A 12,485-nucleotide genomic window follows, 5' to 3' on the forward strand; every position below is an offset into this window, starting at 1 on the left:
GATTGGTGAACACTTAAAGACCAATAAAGGGTTACTAAAAAAGTAATAAGATTGTGAAAGAAATCTAGCACAAAATATAAAATGGATAGCAAAAGATTCTATATTATATAAAAATAGAGTATCTAAAGTCAACATTGGTTCCTTGGAGAATGAGACCGGGAGTTAACAATGGGGAACACAAGTGGCAGAGACACTAAATCAAAATTTTGCATTGGTTTTAATGGTGAAGGATGCTAGAGCCACCCCAATAATAACAGGTAATGCAGAGGTTGTTAAAAAGGAGGAACTTAAAACAGTCCCCATCACTAGGTGAAAAAGTACTGAGCAAATTATTGGGATTAAAGGCAGTCAAGTCCCCAGGGTTTGATGGCCTACATCCTGAGGTCTTAAAGGGAGTGGCAGCAGAAATAGTGGAGGCATTTGATTTATTATTGTCACATGTATTATACAGCAAAAAGTATTGTTTCTTGCATGCTATACAGACAAAACATACCATTCATGGAGAAGGAAATGAGAGAGTGCAGAATGTAGTGTTACAGTCATAGCTAGGGTGTAGAGAAAGATCAACTTAATGCAAGGGAAGTCCATTCAAAAGTCTGACAGCAGCAGGGATGAAGCTGTTCTTGAGTCGGTTGGTATGTGACCTCAGACTTGTAACTTTTTCCTGAAGGAAGAAGGTGGAAGAGAGAATTTCCGGGTGCGTGGGGTCCTTAATTATGCTGGCTGCTTTGCCGAGGCAGTGGGAAGTGTAGACAGAGTCAATGGATGAGAGGCTGGTTTGCGTGATGGATTGGGCTACATTCACGACCTTTTGTAGATCCTTGCTGTCTTGGGCAGAGCAGGACATTGGTTATAATATTGCAAAATTCCCTGGATTCTAGAAAGAGAATAGGAGCTTTGTTCTCCTATTAACACATTCCATTGTCTTACCTTTATGCACTATTAGTTCCTCTTTAGTCCTGAATGCCACTATTAACATTCCCTTTGTCTTGTATCCATGACATCTTTGGAAATCTCTCCTTAGCTCTGTCCTGTCCCTGACTTTCTATTCTGCTCTGCCTTCTCCCCTCCAACTATATAATTCATTACATTTGGGATGGCAAGGTAGCACAGTGATTAGCACTGCTGCCTCACAGCACCAGGGACCTGGGTTCAATTCTGGCCTTGGGTCACTGTCTGTGTGGAGTTTGCACATTCTCCTCTGCGTGGGTTTCCTCCGGGTGCTCCAGTTACCTCCCACAGTCCAAAGATGTGCGGGTTAGGTAGATTGCCCATGCTAAATTGACCCTGGTGTCGGGGGGATTAGCAGGGTAAATATGTGGGGTTACAGGAATAGGGCCTGGGTGGGATTGTGGTTGATGCAGACTTGATCGGCCGAATGGCCTCCTTCTGCACTGTAGGGAGTCTGTGATTTCTATCCCTCTTCAGTTCTGTAGGAATCATGGACTTGAAACATTAACACTGTTTCTCTCTCCACATGTCACCAGACTTGCTGTGTTTATCCAGCATTTTCTGTTTTTAGTTCTAAATTAACCACTGGTTTTCTTCTATTCAAGAAAAAACAATGAGACAAAATAGGACTACTTTAAATGTCCTAAGGCTTTGGGGGCACAATCTTAAATTGGACACAATTGATGTCGTGTTCCACTAGACTTTCTTAGCTGTTGACTGTAGCCACTTTTTCCAATATTCACATAGCTCCAGTTACCTATGTACTCTCAATGATTGTTTGAGGTCGAAATTGTTGATAATGGCTCATGAACTCATAAGTGTTAATTGTTACATGACAGCCCCATGTCGTGAACAGGAGATTGTTCACATGCATGTCATAACCAGTTTCTTAAAGCTACCAGTATTCATAATTGAATAATTTGATTCGTCAGTCTGTGAATTCCAGTTACTTAACCTCAATTACTCCTATTTGATTCAGGCCAAAAAGCAAATTAAGAAAATTTAGACAGTATAACCTTGTAGAAGATGTAGCGATTTAAAATGCTTACACTACTCCTAACATCAATAACAGAGATTGCAGAGTGTTGAACCGTTCTCATTCTGTGAAAAAGATTGGAGCCAGTTGTGGCATGAAACAACAGAACACAGTTAAACACACAGATAGAACATAGAACAGTACAGCACAGAACAGGCCCTTCAGCCCACGATGTTGTGCCGAGCTTTATCTGAAACCAAGATCAAGCTTAATTAAGATGTCCAGAAAAGATTGGCATTCTTGAAAGTTGGTAAGTCAGCTGTCCTGGTCCAGATGGAATGCATCCTTGGCTTCTGAAAGTAGAAAATAGTAGAGGTGTTGGCCACAATCTTTCAATTTTCATTGGGTACAGTCGTGGTGCCAGAGGACTGGAGGATTGCTAATGTTATACTGCATTTCACAATAGGGATGAGGGATGAATCAGGAAATTTCAGACCAGCAAATCTACAGTTATTGGAAGCATTATTGGGGCCAATATCTTTCATTTAGGCCATAGGTTAATCAAGGAGAACCAACATGGATTTGTTAAAGGGTAAATAATGTCTCTTTAACTTGCTAGAATTCTTTAATGAGGACCCGGAGAAGGATCTTTCTCTGTATCCTGAACCTTTAAAGATGGCCTGTCATGTCACACTGATTATACATTTAATAATTTGGACTGTCCGTATTCTCTGATTCTAAAGTTTATTCATTAGTCAGGCTTACATTAACACTGCAGTGAAGTTACTTCAGTGGCATCCTACCAGTTTGTGACCCAAGCTCTCTAATTCTTGTCCAAAGTCAGGTGAGGTCATGGTTACTGGCTCAGCTTTGTAATGATGGTAATGGCATAGATTGTTGGAATATGCCAGTGGCAGCTCATTGTGATCGATGGTCACTATGTACGTCAATTAAGCTGGCATTCTCTGTGTGCCTAGACTTTGAAGCTAGGATTTGCAGCCTCTGTTCACCGATTGTGGACTGAGATAGGAGAGAAACAGGCTAGGTAAGCATGATTTCTCCATGCTCCTCATTTCCTTTGAGCCAAACCCAGTGCCATACATAAGAAATACTTGCTTATGCATATGAAATTGCAAATAAGGGATCTACGTCCTGCAATATATTTCCTATTCTGTGGGCCATTGGTATTTTGGTCACTGGCATTGACTGGTACCAGAGAAAAAAATAAACATAATCATCATTTCACAGGCTCGTGGCATCATTCTACAAGGATAGGAACCTGAGGTTGGCTGTTTTTGAATTTTTCTCTCCTTTCATGTTCCAGTCTTTCTATCCCTCCCTTCTGTCCCCATCCTGGCCAGACCCCCAGCCCTGTTACAAGAGGAAGCAGAGGCCAGAAAACCACCTTATGATGTTCTAATAACAAAGATGCTTCACCAAGTCACAAGTGGTCTCAACATCAACAACTCCTTGTCCATTGAGTTGTCTCCAATTCAACCCCCGCCATTGCAGGGATCTTGCAGCTGGGACCACTGGATATCTTATATGTGTTTGTCCTCCCTAACCCAGCGAATACCAATGTGAATAGTCCATTCTCTTGACTAAACATTATTCAGCTTCCCAGAAGTTTTGGATTATAAACCAATTCAGTTCCCCACTGATCTCCCCCATGGGTGGTGTGTGGTGGCAATGTCACTAATCCAGAGACCCAGTACAATGCAAGGGTCCAAATCCCACAACAACAGCTGGTGAAAATTTAAATTCAATTAATAAATTTGGACTTGAAAGCTAGTCTCAGTAATAGTAACCATGACAACGATCATTGATTGTTATAAAAACACATCTGGTTCACTCATGTCCCCTTAAGGAAGGAAATCTGCCATCCTAAACTGACTCCAGACCCACAGCAATGTGGTTGACTCGTAATTGCTCTCTGAAATGGCCTGGCAAGACACTCAGTTCAAGGGCAATTACAGATAGGCAGCAAATGCTGGACATCCATGAAAGAATAAAGAGGATCACCCCCACTGTACCACTCTCCACCTGTAAAAGTGTTAGCTCCGGCACACTGTCCCCCAGCGGTCATGAGTTCAAATTGAATTCAACACATCTGGCAGCACCAACAACAACACCTTTAAACTATCAAAATGCCCAAGATGCTCCACAAAACAAAATCTAATACAGGCAATATTGGAATGAAAGGCTGGTCAAAGGGGTAGTTTTAAACAACAGCTTAAGGAAATAAAGTGAGGTACAGAAGCTGAGCAGTGCAGGGAGCGAAATCCAGAATTTAGGATCTATGCAGTCGAAGATATTTCCACCAATTTAAATTGGGGATATGTAAGAGGCAAGAATCAGAGGAGTGGAGAGGTCCCAGAACTTTGTGGAGTTGGATGGAGTTACAGAGAGAGAGAAACAAGGCCATGGAGCAATTTGGAAACAAGAATTTTAAAATGCATGACTGGGGGTGATATTGGACCTGGAGTTGGTGTGAGTAAAAACATGGGCAGCAGGGTTTTGGATGATCAAAAGGTAGAAAGTAGAAGGCCAACCTGGAATAGTCCAGAATTAAAGCCAATTAAACGGCCATGATATATAAGTATATCATAAAAATCTAACTGCTATAATGAAGACCTTCATGGAAGAGACCTGCTCCTTACTGGTCTGACTTGCATTTTAGTCCAATCCAACACAGTGAAGTTAGCTCTTACTGCCCTCTGACATAACTACACAAACCACTCAGGTGTAATATTATTGCCTACAGGATGAGAATAAATAGAACCTGCTAGTATCAACCACATCCTGAGAACAAAGGGATTACTTTCAATGTTTTACTCGTTAGCTGTATGCTAATACTTGCAGTTTCATTAATGAGTTATGGATTTTCGCTATCAGTTAATGTGCATGATTCACCGTGATCAAGAGATTAAGGGAAACAGGGTGAGTCAAAGATGAACCTGGGTCTTATGGCTCAGATGGTAGCACCTCTGTCTCGGAGTCAGAACACTCTGGGTTCAAGTCCCACTCGGGCATTTGTTAACCATGGGCGATCTCAGTCACTGGTTCAGGCAAGCCCCAGTATATATCAGTGCCAGTCACCATCCCAGATAAATGGGGAAGGTTAGAGGCAGGAAGGGCATTTGTCCGTAAAGCAACTCACCAAATCCAAAAATCATGGCTGATATGAATTGAGCTGGAGACATGTGATTGATTAGCATTGTGGCGACCCCATGTAACATGGTGCTATGGACAGGGATGAGAGAGAACTGAAACCCCATTCCCTTTTACTGTCTGTAATCAATGTGTTTTTTTGTAACCGCTGAGTGTGTGGACAATATGAATACCCAGCAAGATTGGATAAAGAGGATTATTTATTCAAATAGTCACCCTGAAAATCTAACACTACACCACTGATTCATCCAGTCTCTCTCTCTCTGTCTCTCTCACACATACACACACTCACTCGAGGAAAATACAGTTCAAGAGAACAGTGTACTTTTACAAGTGTAAAAACAAAAGAATAGTCTGTGATTCACCTGATTGGCTCATCTTGGAGAAGATACGGCGCAGGTCTGATGAGGAAGCTGTTTTTCACTCCTAAAGTATAGTTATGTGAAATCAGTAACCAAAGTTGTATGCCAGTGTCGTTGCAGAATTCTCTTGAGGAGTTCAACTTTCTGCAGGTCACAGTTAGTTATTTGTAGTCTTGTTACCAGGAGGTTGGTTTACTCTGTTTGGCGGCTTGAAAATGAACACGCTAGGAGACCTTATAATGTTACAGATCCCAGCTCTGAAGCAAAGGTATGGCTGTGCTTTCTGCAGTTGTTGTGTTGTGCAGACAGCACTTGAAAATAAATAGGGAAACTAACAGGCAGTTTTACAATATAGTTCTCACAATTCCCTTTCAAATATGGCTTCCATTGTTTAGCCACCAGCTAGATTATTGTTGAGGACTGTCGTCCTGGGGGTTTGAGAAAATCACCGTCAGGGCGGCACGATAGCACAGTGGTTAGCATTGCTTTCTCACAGCGCTCGGGACTTGATTTCAATTCTGGCCTTGGGTGACTGTCTATGTGGAGTTTGCATGCTGTCCCTGTGGGTTTCCTCTGGGTGCTCCAGTTCCCTCCAACAGTCCAAAGATGTGCAGGTTAGGTGGATTGGCCAAGCTAAATTGCCCCTTAGTGTCCCAAGTTATGTAGGTAAGGTGGATTAGGGGTTACGGGGATTGGGCGGGGAGTGTGGGGTGTTGGTCTGGATAAGATAGTGGACTTGAGAATTATATCAGATCAGTCATGATCTCATTGAATGACGGAGCAGACTCAATGGGCCGAATGCCTATTTCTGCTCCTACAAATGATCTCATGGAGTATACTTCGTTTTATAAGTTATTAATATATCATGCCTTTACCAGGCAGGCGCTGTAGAAGGCAAATCGTTTGTCGGTCTTCCTAGTGAGAGGATTCAAATACAGGAGCAGGGATGTATTGCTGCAATTATACAGGGCCTTGATGAGACCATACCTGGAATATTGTGTACAGTTTTGGTCTCCTTGTCTGAGGAAGGATGCTCTTGCTCTCGAGGGAGTGCAGCACAGATTTTACCAGACTGATTCCTGGGATGGCAGAACTGATGTATGAGGAGAGATAGAGTCGGTTAGCCTTATATTTGCTGTAGTTTAGAAACCTTTAAAATTCTAACAGACCTAGACAGGGTAGATGCTGGAAGCATATTCCCGATGGCCTGGGAGTACAGAACCAGGGGTCACAATCCAAGGGTACGGGGTAAACCTTTTAGTATTGAGAGGAGGACAAATTTCTTCACTTAGAGAGTGGTAACCCTGTGGAATTTGTTACACAGAATAAAGAAAATTACTGCACAGGAACAGACCCTTCAGCCCTCCAAGTCTGCACCGACCATGCTGCCCGACTTAACTAAAACCCCCTACCCTTCAGGGGATCATATCCCTCTATTCCCATCCTATTCATGTACTTGTCAAGACGCCCCTTAAAAGTCTCTACGTATCCGCTTCCACTACCTCCCCCGGCAACAAGTTCCAGGCACCCACTACTCTCTGTGTAAAAAATCTGCCTCGTACATCTCCTTTAAACCTTGCCCTTCGCACCTTAAACCTATGCCCCCTAGTAATTGACTCTTCCACCCTGGGAAAAAGCTTCTGACTATCCACTCTGTCCATGCTTCTCATAATCTTGTAGACTTCTATCAGGTCTCCCCTCAACCTCCGTCGCTCCAGTGCGAACAAACCAAGTTTCTCCAACCTCTCCTCATAGCTAATGCCCTCCATACCAGGCAACATCGTGGTAATCTTTTCTGTACCCTCTCCAAAGCCTCCACATCCTTCTGGTAGTGTGGCGACCAGAATTAAACACTATATTCCAAGTGCAGCCTAACTAAGGTTCTATAAAGCTGCAACATGACTTGCCAATTTTTAAACTCAATACCCCGGCCGATGAAGGCAAGCATGCCGTATGCCTTCTTGACTACCTTCTCCACCTGCATTGCCACTTTCAGTGACCTATGTACCTGTACACCCAAATCCCTTTGCCTATCAATACTCTTAAGGGTTCTGCCATTTACTGTATATTTCCTATCTGTATTAGACCTTCCAAAATGTTACCACAGAAAGTAGCTGAGGCCCAAATATATTTTGTTTTCAAGAAGGTGTTAGATACAGTTTTTGGGGCGAAGAGGGATCAAAGGATTTGGGGGGGGGGCGGGGTGCACGAACAGGTTGGATGATCGGTCATGATCGTAATGAATGGCAGAGCAGGCTTGAATGGCCTACTCCTGCTCCTATTTTCTGTTTCTTTGACCAATGGGAAAAAGCCAAAAAAGAGGATGAGTCAAAGAACAGACAGAATCAAAGCTAAAGAATCACAGGGACTTCAGCAGGGTATATAGGGACAGACAGAGTCACTGTGAGAAAGAAACTGAGATGCAGTGTAAATAGAGAACGGGGTTGAGGAAAGATACAGAAGCAGAGCGAGAAAAGCAACAAAGAGATGTGTATAATTTCCTCTCTCTTGCTTTGAAAGAATCTGTAGAGTAACACTGCAGTCAAATAAACAGGAACAGACGGATAAGTTTTGTTAATGATAGACTGGAGAAAAACTGGCTAACTCTAATTGACAATAAATCTCTGACCAGCAAAAGGGAGTCCAGAGTTTAAAGGTACGAATCAGGATTCTTAGATACCCTTCACTGTATCTGTACTTCCTTGTTATAAATTTAGACTGTGTGTCAAGACGCTGTTGTATCAAACAAAAAACTTCATTAAAGTTTAAAAATGTCACTCAAATAATATTTATTACCTTAGTCAGCATTCTGAATTCCATATTTAACACCTCAGTTAATACACATGCATAAAATTTCATAGAGCTCTAACATTAACACACTTGTGGAAAATCATCCCCATTGTAACATTCTGATGTCTTGGTTAACACATGCATGTAAAATCACTCCAAGCTCTACATTTGAAGGATCTCACACCTACATGAAGAGGAGGGGAGTGTCCCCGTCCCCAGTATCAAAGTTATTAAAACTGCCAATCCTGTCGGTAAACCTCACTTCTCAGGTGAGCTTGAGCAAACTTTTATTTGCTCCTATTTGAGTTACCCCAATTCTCAATAGCTTCAGGCAGGGGCGAGGGGAGAAGGCAAGTCACAGCTCCCCACTCCCCACGTCATCATCCCACACCCCCTACTTTCATCCATCATCATCACAAACCCTCCACCTTACTTATGTAGATGAAACATGTAAATGTCCGATTTCATAACTTGAAAGTTGTCTTGTGTGATTGATTACTCTGTGACCAAATACACAGGGACATTTAGATTTGAAATCCTGAGTTCCTTGTACCTTTTATAACGTCATTTGCATCCTTTCATTATACAATCACCCTGTATTTGGGAAAATGTGTTTGTTTACATACTGAGCCACTCAAAGGGAATTCCCAGCAATGGGATCAGATGAATAGATCCATATCTCATTGTCCTTCTTTACCTGCTCAGGAAGCTGGCCAAGATGACAGGAAATTCTGTGCTTGCTATTTTCATAATAGGATTATCTTGTTACAGGAGTCACAGGCACTGACGCTCTTACCCATGCTATACAGCAGCCTTCATAAATGTCCCAGGAACTAGCCCACATGATGCTCCCACTTCAACTGAATATCCAGGAATAGTGAGCACTGAAATGCCAGTTAGGTGGGACAATATTGTCACACACATATCAGAACCTTCCTGATTTAAGCTCCATCTCTATTGGATGACAAAATGTGTTTTTTTGCAGTTTGCAGAAGCAACAGTAACCAGTTTAACCCAATCAAGAAAGTACCCAGCCTGGGCCACTGGTTCAAGCTGACACAAAGCCCAAGAAAAGTGAAACCTCCCATTAACGAAGTTTAAGAGCGGGAAGTGAGTTTGGTTCATTTAGTTTCTCAGAGACCAATGCCTCTCTGCTTACTCAGACTCTCACCTACTTTTACAGATGCACCATAGAAAGCATTCTTTCTGGTTGTATCACAGCTTGGTATGGCTCCTGCTCTGCCCAAGACCGCAAGGAACTACAAAAGGTCGTGAATGTAGCCCAATCCATCACGCAAACCAGCCTCCCATCCATTGACTCTGTCTACACTTCCCGCTGCCTCGGCAAAGCAGCCAGCATAATTAAGGACCCAAGCACTCTGGACATCCTCTCTTCTACCTTCTTCCTTCGGGAAAAAGATACAAAAGTCTGAGGTCATGTACCAACTGACTCAAGAACAGCTTCTTCCCTGCTGCTGTCAGACTTTTGAATGGACTTACCTTGCATTAAGTTGATCTTTCTCTATACCCTAGCTATGACTGTAACACTACATTCTGCACTCTCTCCTTTTGTTCTCTATGAATGGTATGTTTTGTCTGTATAGCGCGCAAGAAACAATACTTTTCACTGTATGTTAATACATGTGACAATAATAAATCAAATCAAATCAGATGTTTCTAGAGAGGCCATTCCTCCTACTCAGCACCTGAATTTCTGTCAGAAATCATTGTACAGTACAGCCCATTGTGTCCAGGCTAGACTACATTGCAACTATTTCCAGGATAATCATCACGGTTGAATATAGTAAGTTTACTCTGAGACAGTGAGTGGAATCTTCCCAATTCTGAGGAGGCAGGTTTGTGTGAGGGTGGGACTGGAGGTAAAATGGGAGATAATGGAGTCAGCGTCTCATGTATTCCCACTTCCCAGCAATCTTGCCAGAGGCAGTTGAACATTGTTGGTGACTGTTCTCCAAACAGTAGCAGTTAGCAAATAATAAGCAATTAAGGGACTAACAAGGGGGATGAGGAGGATGCTGCCAACTGCAGCAGATGTCCAATGGGTGGAGTCTTGTTGAGGTATTGGGGGTCTCACCTACCAGTTGGACAGCTGGTTAGAGGCCTGTGATGTTTCTTCGGGAAGACCCATCCAACCCTACACCAGTCAGTAGCGAGGCAAGTGGTCGACTCTCCCTTGGGATCAAGACATTGGGGGAGGCAATACTGAGAGCTGCCAGCCAATTAGAAAATCAGTAGCTCCTGCGTTTAGCAGCATCATTGGAGAGGCTGTGGCTACTTATGGAAGGACATCCCCACAGAATCCCAGGATTGAGCCAGGTCACAGTTCATGTGGGGAGTGGGGTTTCATGGACTAAGGTCATGGGGAGAAGGACAGGGGAGGTGGGCAGCAAAGGCAGGGGGATGGCTCTCAGAGGGCCCCTTCCCAATGTCCATTAAGTGCTCCGGTTTTCTCCCACAGTCCAAAGATGTGCGGGTTAGGTTGATTGGCCATGCTAAACAAAATTGCCCCTTGGGTGTCCTGAGATGCGTTAGTTAGAGGGATTAGCAGGTAAATGTGTAGGGATATGGGGGTAGGGCCTGGGTGGGATTGTGGTCGGTGCAGACTCGATGGGCCAGATGGCATCTTTCTGCATTGTAGGGTTTCTATGATTCTAAATGCCTTTGATTGAGGATCCATCCCCCCACAACCCCCAACTCTGAGGTGACAAGCTGGCCACACAGTTGTACTTTTCATGCACACTGCAGGCTCACCTGCAACTGGTTTAATATCAGTGACAGCAGGATGAGGCTTTTAAGTGGTCATTAATTGGCCACTTAAGGGCCTCAGTTGGCAACGGGGTGGGAAGGTTGTCCATGGGCCTTTCCGCCTAGAACATAATTCTAGCAGAGTTAGGAAGGTGCAGGGTTCCAACCGGCCACTCTCCTGCCTAAGTACAGACCTTTCTCACTTCCAAGCTCACCACCAGCGAGAACACGAGAAACTGGTCAATGAGTATGGAGCCAGGTGGTTTTCTGGAGGTGGCCCCCAGGTGGTGGGATGGGTAACCATCAGAGGTGGAGTACTTACCCCTAATATGGGCCCAAGGATAGGAAAGACTCGCCGTGACCCTTAAAGAAATTCATGTTGGAGTGCACACAGCAAAACCGGACAGGTTCAGGGCCTGGAAATAGTCTCAACTTCTGAAGATAAACGATTAGTAGAAGATTCCATCCAATAGACACATGCTACTCTTGTACTTTCTAGCTGCCTCTTTGCTTTGTCAAGTAAACTGACACTAAAGAAAACCACTAACTTAAAAAAGTATCAAGTCTTAATTCAGAATAAACGCTAGTTTTTCTCTACTAGGCACGGTTTAACCTCTACAAATCCAAGATTCTCTCCAGTTACTTTAGAAATCTACATGAACTACAGTTTTAGCCTGCACCCTCTACTTAACTAATAATCACAGAGTTCCGAGCGTTATAAGTCAGTAATACGTTAGTACAGCTGATTTGCCAAGTTTCCCGAAACAACTTATAAACAGGACACTTTTTATAGTCAATCATACGGCTGCCAGTCACACGAACAGAGTGATGGACAGGGTTCTTGCTCCTGGCAAACACGGAATTCTTGACAGTTGAAACAGCTTTCTTAGCAAAGTGGACATTGCTGCTGTAGATATGACCTGTACTGTGCGTTACTGGAACAACGCTATCGATAGCATGTCTTTTACCCAGAATCACACGAGAGTCCATTACCTCAGAACCACGACAGATATGCAAAATGTTCCTGAAAATCATTCTGCTTCAATGACAAGCAATCTAACACAAAGTTCAAATTACTAATGACAACAGCGACCGAGTGATGTTATAAACACACTGTAAATTGGTATTGAATTGATCACACTGCTTCCAGTAACTGTATAGTCTTCTAGACACACTGTAGATTGATATAGAATCAATCACAACGTTTCCATTAACTGTATAGTGTTATTGACACACTGTAGATGGGTATAGAATCAATAACACCACTTCCAGTAATTGAATGTGTTATTGACACACTGTAGATGGATATAGAATCAATCACACTGCTTCCAGTAACTGTATGGCGTTATAAACACACTGTAGATCAATTTACAATCGATCACACTGCTTCCAGTCACAATTGTAGATCAGTCTTGAATCATTTGCACTGTTTCATTGAAGTTCTAAACAAATTGTAACTCAGCCTAAAA

The sequence above is a fragment of the Mustelus asterias genome, chromosome 3 (assembly GCF_964213995.1).
Source record: "Mustelus asterias chromosome 3, sMusAst1.hap1.1, whole genome shotgun sequence".
In the NCBI taxonomy this organism is placed as follows: Eukaryota; Metazoa; Chordata; class Chondrichthyes; order Carcharhiniformes; family Triakidae; genus Mustelus; species Mustelus asterias.